The sequence below is a fragment of the Rhipicephalus sanguineus genome, chromosome 11, assembly GCF_013339695.2.
Source record: "Rhipicephalus sanguineus isolate Rsan-2018 chromosome 11, BIME_Rsan_1.4, whole genome shotgun sequence".
Classification (NCBI taxonomy): Eukaryota; Metazoa; Arthropoda; class Arachnida; order Ixodida; family Ixodidae; genus Rhipicephalus; species Rhipicephalus sanguineus.
In genome coordinates, this window is record NC_051186.1 from 50,560,236 (window position 1) to 50,583,355 (window position 23,120).

General features: G+C 47.1%; 1 protein-coding gene across 1 annotated transcript in view; it reads right to left on the reverse strand.

Moving 5' to 3' along the window:
- LOC119374311 (B-cell lymphoma/leukemia 11B) overlaps window positions 1–23,120 on the reverse strand; it is a 581,879-nt gene that overhangs the window by 379,747 nt on the left and 179,012 nt on the right. The gene's annotated exons all lie outside the window — the stretch shown is intronic.

A 23,120-nucleotide genomic window follows, 5' to 3' on the forward strand; every position in this document is an offset into this window, starting at 1 on the left:
TATCAAGCAATACATACACGTGGGAAGGACGCTTTCGTGCACACTAACGCGCGGTGAACCCAAATTAAGTGTTTATTGCCGGGTGGCTATACACGTAATAACCACTCTCCCAGTGATCAAAAGTCACTGCGCGACGCTCTTTTAACAGCACCTTTCATGCTGTTATCAGGCGGTCCGCAACCTTCGAATAACAGGTATACGACTGCACTGCCATCTTTTCTTTTCGGATATTAGTTGAACTGGGACAGCCTCCTCAAGCTGGGCGTTTTCCTATACGATTAGCGTCCTAAACACTACAACTATACAACTTTTCGCCGGGAGAATATGGCTGGAAAGTCGGGCCTTTATTACCCTCAAGTTTTCTTTATTTCCTTCATTAATAAGCACAGAGGATAATCGACCGCTAATTTTGGGATGATTACAAGCTACCTCCATCGTTTTCAACTATTTTCTTCTGTGCTTCTGTTTTGTGCAACGCGGTAACTGATTACAACAACTTCCGTTATTTTAGCCCCCACATCCTTAAGAAGAGATGGACAAAAAAGAAAAGGCCGAAGAAATACAGGAGAAATCCAGTTTCCACGCAGTTGCCCGTTAGGCATAACGTGCTTAAGCCAAATTAGCCACGCACGTACGTAAATGTTATAGTAACTGAGGTGCTGGGAACGGACAACTAGGGGGGGGGGGTGGCATGGCTAGCGGACCCCCGCCCCCCCCCCCTACGGCAGGAGGACCCCCTTCCGTCATTAGTGTCCACTCAGCGACAGATAAAAACGATTCCGGCCGTTCTTCGCGGCGGTCAACCAAATCGCTCCGACGCCGTCCATGGGAAAGACGCGGCCGAGACGACACCATGCGGCGACTCTGGGCACTTTCGGAGTGGTGTGCCCGCGAGCGCCGAAAACAAAGAATGCAACACTCATCCCTCACTTCTGTTCGTTCTCTTCCAAAGAAGGACTGGACAGAGAAGCAAATGCAGCCAGGAAAAAACAGAAGAGTGACCGCACGCACTGCTTTTGGCCCCGACTTGGGGGCCTTTGGCTGTAGAGCAAATTATCGGGCTTGTCATACTGCATGCGACTGCATGACCGGATAACAGAAGCAAGGCGACTGAGGATGTTAGTGTAGAGCAAGTACAGAGGCGCGCATGCGCCGTTGTACGCATGTCCCAAAGTGGCGGCGCGCATTCCGTCCTGTGAGAACTCGTTGGCCCCCCCTAGTTGAACTCTCCTTCTCTCCATGCTCTTCCTTTAACCGTCCATTCTCATCTTCACCGTTTGACGGAGAGAGAGAGAGAGAAGAGAGAGAGAGAGAGTTTGGGTGTGTGTCTGTGTGTGTGAGGATGAGGGCGAAAGAGAGAGAGACGGTCCAGCTTGCGAGTACGCGGGGAACACTCGGCAGGACAGTGGACAGCGTATCGCCTCGAGGTGTCCGTGCTTCGTGGCACGTATTATATTATCGTGAACCCGTATAAGCACGAAAGAAATAATCGAGCACGCCTGGGGCTCGCGCGGAGCTATAGGGGCGATCAGCAATGGCCCCTCCACTCCGACTCGCCCCTTCACGTTATATAAAGACAAGATCTCGCGCCGTCAGAACGGCTAGAAGAGTGAGTAAGGGAGGTGGGAAGGGGGGTAAGTAGCGGACTCTAGCGGTCGCCTTCGGGCGCTCAAGCGCTCGAGATGACCGATCGACGTCTCCGGCCGCGAAGTCGCCACCGCGTTGCCAGCTACTCCACTACCTGTATACCTCCTCGCCAGTTGTTACGCGAAGCTTACTCAATTCTCCCCAACGACCGCTGCAGCCATAGAATCCGTGCAAGGTAAAGCCCGTGCAAGGTGTAATACAGCGCCACGCCGGCCCGTGACGTGAGCTCGCGTTTTCGGGGAGAACCTACACGTTGATACTGCAAGCGCATGTCGTGATCGCGCCTGCACACAACCGCCCGCCACGCTGCCTCTCCCCTTCTTCGTTTTCCGCTCACCCACACTCTATCCACATCTCTGTATACCACAACAGCGTTCGCGCGGGTGTATATACAGTTTAGATATGAAGCGTATATGAAGCGTATGTATATGAAGCGGAGCGATCGGGTTGGGAGATTTTTCAGGGGCCACATGAGATCGATTTGAGCGCTCAATCTTGGACAGCCACATCTACCCTCTTTTGTTCGTATACCTTCCGTTTTCTTATTTTCTTCGTTTCCTTACGCTCAGCGTTTTTATCTGGTCCACGCAACCCGCTACGTACAACGCAAAAGAGTGGAGCGCGCGTGTAAGGCGACTGTTTAGTGCTCGATCGTCCACATGCGGGCACGCACGCCGGCAGTCTTGTCTTCTCTCGCCGGCAGTCACCGGTGCAAGCGGCCGAACTGGCCCAAGGCTTGACCCAACACCGCCCGGAGACGGGGCAGGGCGCGCAATTTAACCGCGGCAATGACCAGCGACGAGGGTCCGAGCGGAGCCACGCCCGTCTGTACACCTTCGCATGCAGTATAAGCAAGGCTATCGGCATTATAGACAAAGCCCCCGCAACAACCACCAACCCTATATCTTTAAATCACGAGGGGGCCCCCTCTGTGCAAACGTTAACACCGTGTCATGACAGGTATTACCGTTCAGAGAGCGCGCACAGAAGCAGCATTTGCTTTACGGAAGGAGGAATGCCGTAATGACAGCTTCCGTTTTGGCGCAGCGCAAAAGCACTAACAGCCCTGAGCAAACGGCGTATGTCCAAAGTATAGGTTAAGTCATGGCTTGTGCGTCAGTATATAGACTATACTGTACATGTACCTTGGTGGCGGCTGCCACTGGTCCTAGAACATGGCGACTTGGATGACGTCAAGCAAGATAATCTCATGGCGGTTAATCATGCTGCAATGTGATAACGACGCCGCTGAAACATTTTTGGCCTATTTGCATCCAAAGCGAAGGAACTTGCACGCAATCCACTGATAAAGTTAAACGTGGCATCATAAACTGCGCGTCCAGTCATGTTGGTACTCCAACATGGAGGCGTCAGGGACGCCAGTGCAAGGTAATGTCATGGTTCGTGCGGCAGTATATAGACTATATACCCGGCTGGCAGATGGCGCCTTCAATACGTGTCATGTAGAGTTACTGTATATATATTCAACCTTTAGGTAGCAGAGTTGCGCGTCTGTCTTCCAAACGCCGCTAGCGACCATGCATTGCGCAGAAGCTGACACCCGGGCCAATTTTTATATATGTTGACGCCGCCATATCACAATAATAATAATAATAATAATAATAATAATAATAATAATAATAATAATAATAATAATAATAATAATAATAAATAATAATAATAATCAATCAATCAATCAATCATTTATTTAACGTGCCCAGGAACAACCGTGAGGTCTTTGTGCAGGCGCACGCAAAAAAAAATCAATAAAAATAAACAATACAATACAGACAGTCTTCAGAAATAAAAAGAGCAAAAACACGTAGACAAAGAGAAATGAACACAAAAGGGGAGGAGTAAAATTAGACAATATGAGAAATATTGAAGGGGAATAAAAATTAGATTGCACATATACAACTATGCGGAAAGACGGAGAAGGGAAGAATTTGTACATTGCGCCATACTATGTCAAAACAGTGGAAAGCTCGGATAAAAACAATGATTGTGGACTATGAAAAACGTCAAGATCAAGAAAATTAATATTATAAAGACTTTGTATTCTGTGAACGGTAGAGTGTTGGAAGAAGCAGGCGGGTACATGAAACGGTCTGTTCTCTCTGGTTAACTTACGCGGAATTCGAAAATTAACGCAATTGAGAAGTACAGGGCAGGATAAATAATAATAATAATAATAATAATAATAATAATAATAATAATAATAATAATAATAATAATAATAATAATAATAATAAACTGGCCGCGTATCTGCGTGCTTCGCTGCAAATGTCGTCGAAAGACGATACTCTTCTGTCATTTATGTTTTGCCTTGCGTCAGAAAGCGCCTCCTCTATGTTGAATCGGCCGCATCTGGCAGGCATTGATAAAATAGAAGAGGCGCTGCGTGAGATATCGACGCCATCTGGCGGTGGCGTCGGGAAACATGAGCTTGTGCAGAACCAAGGGCCACTGCCAGGTGTCAGCACCATATCGTCGACAGAGGGCTTTTTCGTGCATAGCGTCATGGCGCCGCATTTTCAGCGCAGCCTAATAAACACTGGCAGAGGGCTTTCTTCGTGCATAGCATCGCATTTTCAGCGCAACCTAAGGAACACTAGGGTCTTTAGAATTACGTACCTATGTATGTTCTAGTAAAGGAACACACCACCTAATATTTAAGTATTGATGTTGCGCCTCAGATATGCGTAATATTTGCTTTTTGATCGACAATGTTCAAAAGTATGAGCGCAGCTACAAGTTCAAGATGGCTGGGCGTTCAGCAAGTGCTTAAACTTTGACCGGGTGGCTGAATCGTGTGACAGACAGACAGACAGACAGACCAAAGTTCCTGCGTTCAAGTGTAAATGTGCTAAACATCAGTTGTACTTGTTACCTCCGCGTCATTTCATGTGTTTATTTATGTCCATGTTACCGAATTATGTTTTGTCCTTCTCGTGAACGTATTTCTAGCAAGAAAACGTCATGTTAAATTGTTATTGTTGTTAACCGTGTGTGATACAATAAATTTTTCTAAACACACAAGTATCCCAAGAAAGACTATCATCTTTAATAATAATAACAATCAATCAATCAATCAATCAATCAATCAATCAATCAATCAATCAATCAATCAATCAATCATTTATTTATTTATTTAACGTGCCCAGGAACAACCGTGAGGTCTTTGTGCAGGCGCACGCAAAAAAAAACAACAAAAATAAACAATACAATGCAGACAATCTGCAGAAATAAAAAGAGCAAAAACACGTAGACAAAGAGAAATGAACACAAAAGGGGAGGAGTAAAATAAGACAATATGAGAAATATTGAAGGGGAATAAAAAATTAGATTGCATATATACAACTATGCGGAAAGACGGAGAAGGGAAGACTTTGTACATTGTGCCATACTATGTCAAAACAGTGCAAAGCTCGGATAAAAACGATGATTGTGGACTATGAAAAACGTCAAGATCAAGGAAATTAATATTATATAGACTATAATATTATAAATAATAATAATAATAATAATAATAATAATAATAATAATAATAATAATAATAATAATAATAATAATAATAATAATTATTATTATTATTATTATTATTATTATTATTATTATTATTATTATTATTATTATTATTATATGTCGAGAGAGAGAGTTATAAGGAAAGACAGGAGGGAGGTTAAACACAAAGTGTACACACGCACACCTACAAATACACACGTCAACATACATAGAGGTTGGTTGAAATAAAAAACACGGAGGCCCTAAAGACGTAATAAATATAGTACACTGGTTTACATAAGGAATACATCTTCCACGAACCAGCAGGCTTACCTAACTGTCTTATTATTTCTTTTTACACTCTATGCATAGTCTCTGCATCACCTTCTTGAATACAGCTTTCCGCAGGTCGACAAAGTTTTCGGCTTACGTGCCGAAAGGTGTCAAAGTCAACCCGAAATTACGACGTCAGCCGACAGAGCTACGAGCCGCCTCTAAACACGCGAGCGACATTAACGAAGACGAAATCGCCGCTGACCCATCTTCGCGACGGGGAAATTGAACATGCCGCCAAAACTACCGCCGCATCCGTCATCGGGGAACATTATAAGCGGTGCGCCGAAACGACATCCCATGGTTAGGGACATCGGCATGATTTCGATGACCGGCAAAGCTTACAAGCCAACTGATGGCCGGACAGAGCCGAAGACGCGATGCCGGAAGAGGCCAAGACGTAGCCCGAAAATAAACCGCGAAAACTGACGTTTATCCGAAACGTCCGACAAACGCCGTCCCCGAAATGAGACGCTACGTACACTCTTAATCATGCCTCGCCTGAAGTGCTAGATATAACCAGGAAACTCGACCTTTCTTTTTTTCGTCCAGTTTCCCGGCTATATGTGGCCCTTTGACCCGGCACCCGATTATAACAGTGTATACGAGGGCGATCAATTGTCGAAGGCTGTGTGGACAGGGTTGCCTTGCGCCTGCGCAAACACCGTCATTACGCAATCGATCACACCGCCACTGTTGGCACGCGGTATGTCATCACACGTCGAGATGTATCCACACTATATACACACGGCTGCCGAGGTCTGTAATTGCGCGGACAGAGACAAAAAAGCAAACAAGCAAACAAGCTCAGGAGTGCGAGAAATTAACGGACCAGCCTCCTTCTGCGGGGCACCATTCGGTTATACCCCCCAAAAATAGGTATACTTAAAGGGACACACTAAAGAGCAAAACGATTTTTCTCATATTAGTAAAGTACTCTTTCACGACACAAAAAATACCACGCTTGCGGCGAGAAGACGCTTAGTAAGCGAGAAAACGCGCAAAAACAAAATGTGGGTGGCGACGTCAAAGTTTCCGCACCACTCACCATGACGTCACATGTTTTGACGGCGCCTACTAGGGACTACGTAGTTCCTAATCGGTAAAAATGAAGTACATTGTCCTCTGAGGGGGCCATAGACTCAACATACCGAGTTTGGGGTAATTTTGTTGAGCCAATGGTGCCAAAATACGATAAATATACTTTGAAGTCAATGACGTCACGCGGGGAGATTTCGACACGAAATTTAAAAATGAAACTTTGAACTTGATTTGCTCCTCTATTAATCAACCTATGATGGCGAAATTAACGACGTTAGAGTTCTCAGAGCACAATTTATCGATCTAAGCCGATTCATTGTTTCTCTTTAGTGTCCCTTCAAGATGAAAATGGAGCTCGTTTTTGTTAAGTGGCTATGCTGGCGCTTCCGTGCGCGAGACTTGTGCGAGATTTTGCGAGACCCTAAGGGTTCGCAAAAGTTTTGCAAGGTCTCGCCAAAAACCGATGTGACGAGGACGTCACATCATGTTCTGTGTTGTTTGTGTCTTTCTCCTGAAGACTGTCTTTATTGTACTGCGTATTATCAGTAATATCTACTTCCTTCGCCAGCCCATAGACCTTACGGTTGTTCTATGGGCACATTAATAGATCAGTGAGTGACTGAATGATAAATTTATAGATTATTGGTTTGCAGGTTATACCATTATCTATTTCACTTATTTTTGCTTATCATATACGGAACCCACTTGGGCATAAAATGGGGTGGGGGAGCAAGGACATTGAATGGGAAGTTTTAGCTTGTCGATACATTTTTAACGTTACCGCGTTACCGGAACGCATGATTTAACAATATTTTTTTAGCTCCCCATATTATACGTTTACGCAAGCCATTGGATGATGATTATAACTACATTTAAACTATATTTAATTTAGACAACATTCAACCACCACTGCAGCAAAACAGTAACAGAGGTTGTAAGCGTGCATGGTATTCCGGTATACGCAAAGGGGTGCGCGGAATACCGGGTTACCGGACGATGGTGTCAACATCTTGTGACACTTCGTGAAACCACAATCCGCCTCTTTCGCGATGCCACGGCGCATGCGCCCTTCCCCTAGCGGAAAAGTCGCGAAAAGTCTCTTGATCACGGAGGCTTTCGTTCTGGCAATACCAGTTGTCCCGGCCCCTACCAAAACTCTACCGAAACGGCAGAGGTCAGCACAGGAAAATGAAAAAGGCGGGGTTATGGAACGTTTGTTTTCGTCAAGCGTTTTGGTCAAGCGTTTTCGAGGGGGAAAAACTTAAAAAGAAAACTCCTTAGGAATTACGCCACTCTAAGGAATTGACCCCAGCAGAGAAGTGGAATGCAGGATGCTTCCGCAGTAATAATTTCGTGCTTTCCTGGTTCATTTTGGCCGCGCCAGATGGCACTACCTATTCGGCTTCTCACTTTTACGGCTGCGGTAACCCGGTTAAACAACGTGATCGCAATCGGCACTCTCACTTCGTTTTTTTTTTTTCTTTCTTGACTCGGCGGCTGGAGTCTCCGTAACGCGGACCTCACGAGTAACCAGTTCATATACCAAATACGTCTCCGGCGAGTAGTTTACATTCGTCGAAAGCAAGTCTACGCTCCCTAAAAACAAGCGTGCGCAGATTCCACCCGGTTTTCCGGTAACACGGTAACGTACACTGTTCACGTTACCGTGTCACCAGCAAACCGGTAACGTGAACAGTGTAAGGACAAACTAAGAACCTAAAGTATCAAGTATGCACGATAGTGTCAATCAACATATGCACAAATCGAACATAATCTATTGGTCGCTTGCACGTGACATCATGGACGCAGGCTCTTAACGTACTGTCAGTCCAACATGGCGGCGCTGATGACGTCAAGGCAGCATTAACATGTGGCGGTTAACCTGCTGCGTTGTGATAACGAGGCCGCTGGAACGTTATTGGCCTGTGCGCATGAATAACGAAAGAATCTGCATGCGATGTACTGATAACGTTAACGGGATATCGCAAGCATCGCGTCTCACCATGTTGTACTCCAATATGGCGGTTTCAGTGACGTCAGTGCGAGCCATGCATATGTAAGTAAAACAACGAGAAAAAAAAAAACAAGCTCCAAAAGCAAGGCTGGTATTCACAGTAGAAATGTCCCCCTCCCCCAAAAGAGAAAAAAAAAATGAAAAGAACATTTCTTCAATAGTCGCTGAAGTCTTCTGTCCTCGACAGGCCCGAACGCGTGAGCACCATTTGCGAGACGGTAGTTGCTATTACTCTAATATTATTAACAATTATTATTTTATATTTATGGACGTATTCGAGAGCGATCCATTAACACAATAATCACAGCATGACCGCGTGAATAAAAAAAAGCTTGAGTGAAATACCTCTGTAATGACGTGATCAACCTGCTAGGCCGAGAAAATGCGAACTGCGAATATGATAAGGCCGCCCTGCAAGACGTCGAACTGAAGCTACTGACGGCCGGTGTTGCGGTAGCGAATGACGCCCGTATTAGACTGCCTCAAAATCTTACTTGGCACCCTGATGACTGCGTCAGTAGAGGTCCGTAATCCAAAGAAGGAAGAGTGATCACACTTACCTGCAAGAGAATAATAAAAAAAGGTTAGACAATTCAATCATTGATTAAGCCCGAATGAAGGCAATGTTGATTTTATAACAGCGGATAATATTAATAATAACTGTTAGAATTTAACGCCCCAAAATCACGATTTGATTATGAGAGACGGCGTAGAGGAGGGCTCTGGAAATTTCGACCATCTGGTGTTCCTTAACGTGCACCTAAATCTAAGTACACGGGCCTCAGGCATTTTCGCCCCCATCGAAAATGCGGCAGCCGCGGCCGGGATGCGATCCCGCGACCTGTGGGTCAGCAGTCGAGCACCTTGACCACTAGACCACCGTGCCGGGTATAACAGCGGATAGCCAACATAGCGATCACATAGCGAACACTAGACAATATTAATCCAGCAGTAGCAATCATTTATAAGCAACGTTATCCGATATTGGCCACCCGTTAGCCAATATTGGTTATCATTTAGTCGACATTAGCCAACACGCGTTTCCATAAACTTAAGGGTGCTATAGCGGACCTGATGAATCACGTGACCTGATTAGAAACGCCACACATGGGTTCGTGCCGTAATTGTTAGATCGCATAGGCGTGAACAGAGTTTCCCATTAGAGGGAGCGAAGTATCACCGCAGTCTTACCGCTTATGCAGCGCCAGGGAGAACCTTTTCCTTTCATTCAAATTTTACGACGACGGTATGACGTCACACGGGACGCTTCTTCTCAAGTCACGTGACTGTCCACCACGTGAGCGTGACCGGAAGTTACCCTATACTGCGCTCTTAGCATATAGAAACACGCCGTTCCGGCGTAACAGGTTGTTAATGTTGCAGTCTTCAACCTTAAAAATAACTAAATCAACAATACTGTAATGTAGAGAACACAATAGCACTCAAGCAAACGGCTATACGGTTGCGCTCGGCGTATGATGAACACGGTAATCTGAAGTCGCGGCAGATCCAATACTGAGAAATCATTTACGTAAAACTCCTAGACGGCGGCGCCCACGAAGCTGAAATAAAAATCGTGTATTGAAGTCGTCTTACAAACGTTACGCGTGAAAAAATTCTTCAACGCGGCGTGATGCTGGAGCCGACGTTTCGGCTAGCGGACTTGTCATCCCCTGAACTTCAACCGTTATACGTATTACACGTTTCCTATACGTGCAGCATTGTCTGTCCATCTACAGGACTGGTACAGCCGCCCGTACCAAGCATGGGGACGCACTTTTCTTTCTGTAAGCTATCGTTTTTATCAGATTTTACCATGCCTTGGAGTTCGCGTTGTCTGGTCGTTTTTTTTTATTTTTTTCTTGTTTCTTTTAGGCCTCGGCTTCCGTCGCGTATCCGTTGTTCGCCCCGCGTCCTGCGCACATACACGCTGACAGCTCGTTTCCGCTCGCTGACCCAGTTTTCCCGTGGAACGCCGATCGCATCGTTGTCTCGCCGCTCACGCTTTCAATTTTCTTACTTTCTTTTATGGTCAGACAGAAAACACGAGTCGCGTGCCGCTGCTAGGTGCCGCTACTATTATTAACCGCTATACCAGCCACTGTAAGGTCTTTCTCTCTCTCTCTCTGTCGCTCAGTCTTCTTTATTTTACTCTCTTTCCATCCTCCAGTATTTCCTTCGACCCACTGAGGGCTGACTATACGTAAGGGGAGGGGACGATAAAAAAACATGGTATTAATAGGAATAATAAAGGAGAGATACAGACGTCGGGGATCCAGTTGACACCGTTCAGCATCGCGGCTTGGTATATATATATATATATATATATATATATATATATATATATATATATATATATATATATATATATATATATATAACAAGACACATACACTATATGATGCCTTGTTGTGTGTACGCGCACTGATGCTCTTTGCCGTACACAGGGCGCATGCAAAAAGTGATGAAATAACAAAACAAACGCGACATAAAACACGCTATCATACTCGAGAAATTTGCAAGAGATCAAGAAAACGAGTGCGACAGAAATGCCTCGCTGTTTGTTGTATTGAAGACGAAACAACAAGATGACTGACTCGTCCATGTTCAACCAACAAGACCTAAAATAGTGCTGACGCTGAAACATTCACTGACCCAGCCAGACAGATAGCCGTCGAAATGTTTACATTTAAGTCTTTACGCAGATTGTGATGGGACCGCTGAATCTCATTACAACACGACAACCGCACGCAGCTTTTTTTTTTTTCTGTACAAAAGATCGAATTTACCGAGGCGTTACCGAATTTATTGAGGCGTTATTGACAGCATTCCTACGAATCGTCGTCGTTCTTGGTAACGCGGGATACTCATGTTCGTCACATTCGACTTGGCAAAATCTTGGGCAAACGTTAGAAACGCGAAGATTCCTAAATCCGAAACTATAAACGTCAGCTGGCGGCGCGGGAAAGACCGTCGCCACACTCTCATTAACCGCTCGTTACTCACTACAGCACGACCGTCGTATTCAACCCCCCATCCTCTACTACAGTCTCGAGAACGTAAATCAATTGCGAACACAAACGTACACACAGACAAAGGAAAATAACCAAAAGACGAAAGAAACGAACCACTGCAACCTTTCCATCACGGGGCCCGAATAATAAGCGCCGGTGGCGGCCCGGAGAAACAATCCCAGGAAAGCGGCCAGCTATGGCCAGGTCAAGCCTCAGCAGGCCAGGTATACAGAGACAGACGGCCAGGGGAAGGTCACTATTACGCCGTAAATTCCGGCACGACAGACACGCCAAGAACAAGACGAAAAAAGAATAAACGGAACGCCTTCGCAAACGCGTAAAACAAGCCATTAGGAAGGGCGTCTGGCGATCGCTTGCCGTTTCGGCCACGGAGAAAGTGGTCGAGAAGTGCCGTAAAAAGAGCCAAGTCAAGCCGAAAGAAAGACATCTTCGCTGCCAAGAAGGGAGGCAGTGAAGGGGGTGGTGGGGGGTCTCGGTCCTTTCGCTGCGTTTAGCCTGGCCGTTGTGGAGCTCCAGCTCGCTCTGTAAGGCGCGGCACGGCGGTCGACCCGAGGAACGAACCGCTCAATTCAATAGGGCCCCATTGTTCCTCGGTGGTCATAAAAACAAGAACCTCTTTCCCGCCTCCCTCCGCGTCTTGAAACCTTCGCTGCCGCCACCGCTGCCACCGCTAGAAGGCGCTCCGGGTGTAAGGAGGACGGCAGCGCCGCGCTGCGGAAGCAATCGTTTTCACCGCGCCGTACACGTCGTTTTAGGCGCGCTACGTAAATGCGTGCAGCGTGTTTCGGGAGGAGTTGAGAAGGGGTTCACGGTATACAGTGGCCGCAAGGACTCCGCAATGAACGCTCGCGCCGAAGTCTAGAAATTGAGAAGCCAGGGAGGCACGAAAAGAAAAAGAATGGAGATGTTACAAATGGGAGCTCGCTCTAAGTGAAGTCCGGATTCACAAAAGGCTGGAACAGACTAGATTCCGAAAGAAGTCTTGGAACACACTGGCTTCCAATTCCAAAACAATGCATCGAAGCGCGCATGCATGGAGGTCTTGACTATCTTCAGAAAACACCTACTTTCCTTATTTATTTTCGGTGAACCCCCCCCCCCCCCGTCATCACAATTTCGGGGCGGGGGGTTGCCCTAGGGGAGATTCCTTGCTACGGGCGTTCTAGAAAATGTTTTTCTCTAGATCATTTACTGTCCCCATCATCATCTTCATGACAATCTTTTTCTCTTTTCCCCTGTGCAGAGTAGCAGGCCAGAGCGCACAAGCTCAGGACGATCGATCTCTCCGCCTTCTTCTGATAAATTCACTCTATATCTCCAAATCGTTTACATTTTTTTATTAACACAGCCAACTTGCAACACAGTGAAGGCTTGAGCTTGTCGGAGAATGCTTTTGAGGGGAACAACCCCCAAATACGTATAAAGACCATCCATCCATCCATCCATCCATCCATCCATCCATCCATCCATCCATCCATCCATCCATCCATCCATCCGTCCGTCCGTCCGTCCGTCCGTCCGTCCGTCCGTCCGTCCGTCCGTCCGTCCGTCCGTCCGTCCGTCCGTCTATCTATCTATCTATCTATCTATCTATCTATCTATCTATCTATCTATCTATCTATCTATCTATCTATCTATCTATCTATCTATCTATTCTATCTATCTATCTATCTATCTATCTATCTATCTATCTGATCTATCTATCTATCTATCTATCTATCTATCTATCATCTATCTATCTATCTATCTATCTCTATCTATCTATCTATCTATCTATCTATCTATCTATCTATCTATCTATCTTATCTATCTATTCTATCATCTATCTATTATCGATCGATCTACTATATCTATCTATCGATCTATCTATCTACTATCTATCTAATCTATCTATCTATCTCACATAATCTCCGGCGGACCTTCTAGCCTCATTGTGTCTCTTTCCAAACAAGCTGTACAAACTAACATAACCAAATAGAATACATTTGTGGCACCGTTCAGCTCACTAATGGTGCATTCAGATGGTTGTTTCAGAGCGCTGCGGAGTATTAAAAATTGATGTGAAAAAGCAATTAAGAGCAAGAAGTGAGGAACATGACTTGCATATACGTGCTCGTTCTCGCTGGAGAGCTCTGAAGCTGTTTAATTTAGCACTTTCAAACCCAGTCGTAGCGTGTTCCAACGACCACCCAATTAGGCCATTAGTAAACTTGTGTGTGCATATATCATATATATAGATATTATATATATATATATATATATATTATATATATATATATATATATATATATATATATATATATATATATATTCAAATGAAGCACATGGACGTCAACCGGAGGGGATTTTCGCTTGGCCAACATACGTGAAGATCGTAGGACCTGTCCATCGGACTATTTATCTATCTGGTTATGCCGCTCTTCTTTCCCTGTGGTTAATCCATCGTTCTCGTACATCCATAAGTGGACCACGTGGAGGCTCCGCTCGTAACACGGGAGAGAACAGCAAGCAGACGGGGGGGGGGGGGACATCAGCTTTATTATCGTTGGGCTATATGTACGGCCATAAACCGCGCGTTTTTACGATATATATACGACGCGAGGAATCCATACGTCACACTGGCCGCCACGCGGCCGCGGTAAACGCGACGGTAATGGCATCAATTACGGGCGCGCCGAACCCTTTCCCCATCCCCTCTATCTCTCTTTCCTTTCGTCAGCGTGATGGAAGCTGGGAAGGGGTGTGCTTCAGGCAACGCGGCCGCTCTCCTTTCTCGTTACACTCGCGGTTTTGCTGGTCTTGCACCTATAGTTTCGGTTTGCTGCCCCGCGCGTATTAAGAACGCTGCTCGTTGCTTACTGATGGTTTGAAATAACGGTAAGTTTTAGCGCATGTTGACATTCCATTCCAGCATCTAGCGCACAACACCAGACAATGAAGGGGTGTAAATAGCCAAAGACAAGCGCTATCCAACATATGTCCATAGCATCGCATTCATTTACTATATAGCAGGGGTCGGCAACGTTTTGAGGTGGAGGGCCGAGTTGCATGAAGCCAACACAGCGGGGGCCGGAAAGCAAATCAGGAAGAGGGGGACTTTGCAGGCCACGAGAAAAAATTCACCGAATTGACAATAATGTACAAAACTTGAATAGAAATGATGTCTATTTTCCGCACGCATGTCCCAAGGTCGTAATTTACGCAGGGTTGTAACGCCAAGAGGAAGCGATCTTTCTTTGTACCTCTCTAACACCATTTGAGGTCAAAACTGCCACGCCGGCCTTCAGACAGGAAGTGACAAAGGGGAAAGGGGGGGAGGGGGGGAGGGGGTCCTGGCGTCGTGCAGGGGACCGCATAATATTGCATCGCGGGCCGCAGGTTGCCGGCCTCTGCTATACAGCGCTTGCCTTCGCTCATTTTCACTCTGCCCATGTCTTGTGTTTTGCCGTAGATGCTGCAATTATTCATGGCACTTTCCTCGTTGCGATTTCTTGTTTTCGTGCGGTCCTTCGGTACGCTGGAGCTGAAGATACGTTGCCTTGTGGATTTAACGTCCCAAAGCGACACAGTCTACGAGAGACGCCGTATAGAGAGGAGGGCTACGCACGATTTCGACAACCTGGTGTTCTTTAACTTGTACCGACATTGTACAGTACACGGGCCTCTGTAACATTTCACCTCCGTCAAAATGCAACCACCGGGGTCCGGAATCGAACCTACGTCTTTCAGGTCAGCAGCCGAGCATCGCAACCACTGAATCACCGTGATGAGAGAGAGAGAGAGAGGAGGGAGGGTAAGTCCTTTAATAGAAAAGCTGAGAGTTCGGCCTGTATCAAAACTTCTCACTAGTTATCCCACATGTTCAGATAAGATTTCTACACATGAAGCCTATATTTTCTCCAATGAAGAGTGGGTCTGGCGGGCTGAATCTCCGCTATTGAAATTATAAAAGGAAAGTAAATATGTAGTCTCCGATGGCGTCAAAACATTGCCCGAGAGGGAAACGGCGGGTAAGCGACGCGAGCCGCGCGTGGCGCCATCTATCTCCTGGAGAGGTAGTGCGTGCATTACCCTCATTGTCCCCAATGATATGTTGCAATGTTGCAAAGGTCTGCAGCCTTTTCAAGCAATTACTCTATCGGCGAACGCCGCACGACTGTGCAACACTCGCCTGCAAAGCCTAAGTTTACACACGCATTTATCAGCACATACATCATCATCGTCATCATCATATCATCATCATGCGGACTACACGCGCCGCAGGGCAAAGGCCACTCCCATGTTCCGCCAGTCAACACGGTTCTGTGCTTGTTGCTGCCACGTAACCCCCGGAAACTTGCTGATCACATCTGCTCATCTAACTTTCGGCCTCCCCCTCAAACTGTGCTCGGACAAGTTCAAGCCTTCACTGTGTTGCAAGTTGGTTGTGTTAAGAAAAAAGTGTAAACGATTTGAAGAGAGAGAGAGAATTTATTAGAAGAAGGCAGACAGATCGATCGGACTGAGCTTGTGCGCTCTGGCCTGCTACTCTGCACAGGGGAAAAGGAAAAAAAAATATAGTGATGATGATGGGGACAGTAAATGATATAGAGAAGACGATGCTCTAGAACGAAATAGAGCACTCTGTACTACGCTATACAGCATATGTGAGTGCCAGGCCCGTAGCCAGGGGTCTGCCCCCCCGGCCCTCGAAATTTCGGTCAGGGGGGTGTTTTACCGAAAATATGTAAGGAAAGCGAGTTTTCTGAAAATAGTCAACGCCTTCAGCAAGTGCACTCCCCCCCCCCCCCCTCCCCGACCTATCGCCGAAAAAAATCCCTGGCTATGGGCCTGGTTAGTACTCAGTCATCCCAACAAGTAGGACAGAATGTTGAATGTTTTTATAAAACGTTATCGTAAGCCTGTTTAAATATACAAAAGCGCACTGCTCGTTTAAGAGAAGTTTATTTTCCGAAAGGTGTTCTACATTACAGAAGACTTATTCATTTCATACAATTATGTACTCAAGACATTCATAGTATACAATAATATACATGCATATGTACAATGGGCACTGTTTGTACCTGCAAAAAAATTTCAAATTTGCACAATGTCATCAAAGTACAAATGTACGTACGTTTCACGGAAAGGACTGAACGATTACGGTCGTGCACTGCTTTCAATTGGAACCGAATTGATCGCCCCACGCTAATTAAGCCTTATCCTTCTCTACCACCATTCCTTCTCAGGCTGTCCGAGTCAAATCCCGCTAAATGCTGTCGTTATGTACTTAAAAAATTAAACAATAAACATCAGTGAAGTACATTTTCCAACGTCACACAAGCCTTCTTAACAAAATATTTGCCGTCTTTACGTAAAAGTGGGCTTTTAAAGCTTTTACTTTAGCGTAGGATCTGCTCGGTGCTGAATAGGCGATACAGGCACTGAGGTAAGGCTGGGGAGTGCTTGCCCAAGAGCGCCAGCGTCGCCGAAAGGCTAAAGGCCCGAACACACGTACGCGTTGCAGCGCGTCAACGCGTGACTTTTTGACGCGGCGCCGCGCCCTCTCCCTATGGAGAGGGAGGGCGCGCAGCTTCGCGTAGCCGCGCACCCTCTCTCCCCGTAGGGAGAGGGTGCGGCGCCGCGTCAAAAAGTCGCGCGTTGACGCGCTGCAACGCGTGCGTGTGTTCGGCCCTTAATTCGTCCGTCCGAGCCAGCGAAGAGCCAGCGTCGGGAGTTAAGAGACAAATATACGGAAGAGACAAACGGAGGCGAAACGCCAGCGCCGGGCGTTAAACGCGCCGCGCTCGTAGTAGCAAAAAGTAGAAAAACAGTAGAAATTAGACCACAGGACAGAAAATAGATAATTGCAAGACGAATCAGATCATCGGAAAAACCGAAAATGATATAAAATATTACATAATCGTACGAAAAGAACGGAAAAGAGCAGATAAATACAAGGGAAACAAGCGAATCACTGCTCCTAAGTTACAATTGTTGGGGTTTTACAACCCAAGAGAGAAGAAATAGCAGAGAAGGAAAGGCAGGGATGTTAACCATTATAGGACAACCGGTTTGCTACCCTACACATGGGGACAGGGTGGGGGAGATTTAAAGATGGAGAGTAAAGAGAGAGAGAGAGAGAAAGATAGCACATGACACAGCACACATAGAATCAGTCGGTCACTCTTGCGTGGTAGCATAGCACACATAGAAACAGTCGGTCACTCTTGCGTGGTAGTTGGTCACTTCTGCGTGGTACGCGACATTTCTGTCACAGGCGCTTGGCCAAGTTCGTCGCTCTCAAAAACCTCAGCAGTGCCTTCGTCGCCTTCAGTTGTGATGTCTTCTGTTGACAACATGCAAGTATTGTTTGAACAGACATTGGTCTACTATCAAGGCGCGCTAGAACGGACGCCAATGACTGTCTCTGAGCATTATATACCGGACAGTCGCACAGGACGTGGTGTAGCGTCTCCTCGCAACGACAGGCATCGCAGGGAGCGTTGTCGGCCATTCCAATTCGAAAGGAATAGGAGTTCGTAAATGCCACCCCTAGCCAGCAGTCTTCGAGGCCTTGCACAGGAGTCCGCCGAAGAGAGGCTACAACCCAAAATCGCGATATGATTGTGAGGGACGCCGTAGTGTAGGGCTCCGGAAATTTCGACCATCTGTTGTTCTTCAACATGCCCGTAAATCTAGGTACACGGACCTCAAGCATTTCGCTTCCATCGAAATGCGGCCGCCGCGGCCGGGATTCGACACCGCGACTTTCGGTTCAGCAGTCAAGCACCGTAACCATGGCGGGTGCTCCGCAGTTCGCACAGCTTTCACTTGGGCTGGGACTACTTTAGATTTTAGATGCGAAGTATCTTAAAGGGGCCCTGCAACACCTTTCTTAGTTATATTGGAATAGTCTCATTATTGACGTATGACTCTTCACGAGTCATATGCCGCAAAAATTTTTCGAATCCGTCAAGTCTAAGTGGTGTTACCAAATTATAGAGATCACGTTCCGCAGCTTTCTCCCTCAACTCAACGTAGCGAGCTCGCGGAAAGCTGCGCGCGGCGTGAAGGGAGGGAGGGAGGGAGGGAGGGAGGGCGGAGGTGCGAGGAGGCGACGTCAGCGCCGGCGGCATTTTTTTCTCTCTGTCGTCTCGGCGCGACCACGTGGTCTGTGGCGCCACTTCCGGTCGGCTCGCGCGGTCGTCGTCGAGCGGCGGAGACCATCGCACTGTGTATCGCGCGTGCTTGAAAACTGCGCGTCGGTTTGGTAATGTTGGGTGTGCACCTCGAACGCCGTAGTGTTTTCATCGCTTTGCCAACCATGGAAGCAAACCTGCGCGCTCGTTTGGAACGAATGACAGCTGAGATCGGCTTCGGCCCATACTCCGATACACCGCCTCGTAAGACGGCACTGGCAGACGACCCCGAAGCGCCGCCATTACCGGACGCCAGCACTGTTATCGGAGACATGCTGCACGGCTGCCTCGGTCGGTCGTGAGAACGTGCCAAAGATGCAGTTCCCAGCTGACGAGGCAACACTCGAACGGCTGCCACTCTCAACGGCAACCGGCGATGGTCAAAAGCACAGAAATATTCACGTTTTCGGCACTGCGCATGGCGAAGAAAACGGAACTAGAACGGAACCACGCAACTACGAGCAGACGAGCTGTCGGTGAGACCGGAAGTGCTAATATTAATGTTTGTTCGGTGTTTTTAACGCGACAACAGAATATAAACATACATATTATCTACTTATTGAACTCAAAATTAACAACGAAAGTAATAATGAGGGTGTTATCATGATTATAACATCAGCCAATGGTGGAACTGCCGACAATCGCGTCATATTTTGCGGACTAATACATCATTTGTCGAGAGAAGAGGGAGCGATTTTCAGCTGACTTTGAGAATTTATTGTAATTTCCAGGCCGTGCGCATCGCTATAATATTTGGCTCGCGTGTTCTCGGGAGCCTCGACTACCGATCGGCAGCGCTTTTTGAGCATGCTCGAAAAGTGTTGCAGGGCCCCTTTAAGGCGGAGCTCAATCCGGTGGTGGTGGTGGTGGTGGTGTGCGGCGTGACCACCCTTACAGCGCATGCGCATACCCTCTCCACACACCTCCTCTCCACTCACCCTATCCACTTTCCCTCTCCCCTCCCCTCTCCCATGCCCCTCCCCTTCCCCTCTCCACACACCTCCTCTCCACTTCCCCTCTCCATTTCCCATGTCCCTCTCCCCTTCCCCTCTCCACTTTCCCTCTCCCATCCCCCTTTGCACTCTTCCTCTGAAACGCGGGGTAGACATGCCGAAATTCTCTCCTGCGCAACGCCGCGGTGAGCTCGAGCGCATGCGCGTCCCCTCCCCTTGTCTCTCCTCTCCTTCGCTGCCCCCCTCTCGCCCGCCTGTCGACCGCGTTCCCCGCTCGCCCTGTGAGAATTAACGGTCAGGCTAGATGGAAGACACGACGCGCGTAGCGTCCCTCTTCGCGTTCCACGACGCGAGGTCGGTAGCATGCCCAACGATCGCCAACGGAACGCGATCGTGCAAGTGCTCCGGCTTCGCATCGCCTCATGGTCCCCTTTAGCGGGAGATGGTGTAATTTTTTTGTTTGTTTTGTTACGCAAAGCTGCGAAGAAGTAGTGGGCACGCAGCTTGCGCGATTATTTCTGTACACGGCCTTGAAACAAAGATAACCACGGATTGCGCCTTAGAAAGTGGGATGACTTAGTGCACTATGCTTTCTGCTACGGGAGCGCGGTAGGCCATCCCAGCAGCCATGCACACACAGCGAAGTTTATTGCATACTAGTAAGAACAGTTCAGGTGAGTACAACTTCACCGGGTAACAAAAATCCCTTTAACCCCAAGTACGGATCGGAAAGCACAGGTAGACAATATAACTTAAGACAGACCCTATGTGTTTAGAAAAAGTTTATTTCATCGTATGACGTTACGAACATTTAGAAACAGTGTCCGTACAAGAAGAACATTAACATACACAAATGACGAAACACAATACGCATAAAACGTTTAAACAGAAATGTCGAAGTTCACAGTGTGTCCCTAATGCATGTTACTAAGAACTAGCATGCGCACACTTAACACAATATATACAATGTACATGACTATGTATATACACAGTACACACGACTTGCTGAACATGCCAGCAAATACGTACAGCATTATGTACAGCATATCTTATGGTACATGTAATTTACATAGTTTACAGTTTGAGCATGAAATGTGTATATACAACAACCTGCATGGCTACGGGGATATGCATACACAGAAATAATAAATACAAACAGATTTTATGCAATATTATTCACTGTGTGATAACCTGGCTACAAGAACCAGGTCAGATGAAAAGCTAGCCGCACACGTCCATTAACTACAGACAGGAAGCGGCACGACCACTGCCGTAGAAATTCCTCTTCGCCAAGGAAGAACAATTCTTCCGACAAAAAGGACAGCAGTTCCGAGTACAACCGTTCCAAAACTGGAAACAGAGAACGACGACGGTGACCGGCTGCAACAGCTTCGCACCTGTTACGCCACAAACAAAAAGCCCCCGCAGCAATTAGAAGGCGTGCAAAGCGACTACGCGAGCAACGACCAGATGTGACAAAACGATTAACTCCTAGGCCACGGAAACCAGTGTTAACTGCTCTCCAAAATACCCGTGCAATTACACATTGCTGCAGCACATGCTAGATTCTTGTAGCGGACAGTTCGGACAAGTGGAAGATGGCACTATGCCCCACCTCTCCAGTCTGTCTCGTGTTGGGAGTACTCTCCATCCCAGCCGCCACATGAAGTCGCGGAGATGGCCAGGCAGAAAGGATGCCGTTATCGCGCTCCACGAGACACGGCTGGAACGCGTTAGACGAGCTGGAGGGACCAGAGGAAGCAGCAGCGCCGCCGTTGTGTCTACAACACGGTTTTCTAGAATGTTTACATCTGGGCAAACCTGCTGAGCGTGGCGATAAAATGCCACTGCCGTGGAGTAAAATGCAGGCATGTTAAGTGCTTGCGGCGCAGTGTTAAGCCGTGCTCCCGGTAACAAATAACGTATCTTAGTTCCTAAGAAATAGCAGGCAAGATCACGCGCGGGCACTGATCACCGCGTAACAAACGAAGCAAGAATCGCAGAGCAAGCAGCCGGCAGCGAACAGACACAGACGGGAACGCGAATCCACCCCTGTTACGTGGTTGCCCAAGCGCTGCTCGGCAAACCAGCTCAGGTCCACCTGACCAGAAAAACGAGCCAAGAAGGGATTGCAACGACTGAGTAATTCTCAATGGAGGCTGTGCAACATGAGAAATGTACCATGCACGGCCGCAAAATACAGTCTGTGCTAAGTACCTTCTTTCCAACAGTGGTAATTCGTATTCTTGCGCTTCCCGGACTTGTCGTTTTACATTCTCGAGAACTGAAACCCACACGGAGGCTGATATCAAGCCCCAGAATGCGAATAATCAAGCCCCAGAATGCGAATAGAGTCGCTTTTTTGAAGACCGAAAAAGGGACTTAGGCAGATATCTGGAGAACCAATGAACAAATATCGACATTTCGAAAAATTTAATGCAGCACCTGAAATAGACCCATACTCAGCAAAAAGCCGTAGGCAACGGGATAAGCTGTCCTCGTTCTTTAGATACAACGTGATGTCATCAGCGAAAGCTGTCACCTTCACGGTATCACTACCAGGTAGTGGAAGGCCACGAATATATGGATCTTTAAGTAGGGAGCGCAGGAATGGTTCGAGGCTGAGTACAAAAAGTACTGGGGATAGAGGACAACCTTGACGAACTCCGCGTGTAACAGGAAATGGGGCACTTTCATAACCATCAAGAAACATTTTTTCACTCGGGGACAGCGCAACACACGAGGACAAAAGAGAAGGAAACGGACAACACGGCGCTGACTCGCAACTCGAGTCAGCGCCGTGTTGTCCGTTTCCTTCTCTTTTGTCCTCGTGTGTTGCGCTGTCCCCGAGTGAAAAAATGAATCCCAACCAACTGGCCCAACTTACCGTTTTGCTCCATCAAGAAACAGCGTGCTGTGTATATTGCTGCATGCGTTTCTGAGAAGCTCAACGAAGTCTTGCGGGAAGCCAAACGCCACCATTACGCTAAATATGTAGCTGTGCTCAAGGCGATCGAATGCCTTTTCTTGATCAAGTGAAACCAAGAGTCCACGTGCTGATCTCGCCAACGTGTACGCAATTATATCACGCGTAACAAAGGAGAGACTATGAATTTCTCTTCCAAGAATCGAGCACGCCTGATGATGTCCTATTAAGGAAGGCGTCAGGCTTCTCAAACGGCGAGTGACAACTGCTGCAAAAGTTTTGTAATCAACGTTGAGAAGCGTAATTGGTCTCCATTCCTCTGGGCGAACAGACGATGGGTCATGTTTAGGTATTAACACAATTCGACCATCGTGAAAGCTATCAGGGAAATCAAAGTTCTCGAAGCAACGGCAAATAACAGAAGTGAAAGTGGCACCAATGTCATCCCAAAAGGTTAAATAAAACTCAACGGGCAACCCGTCCGGC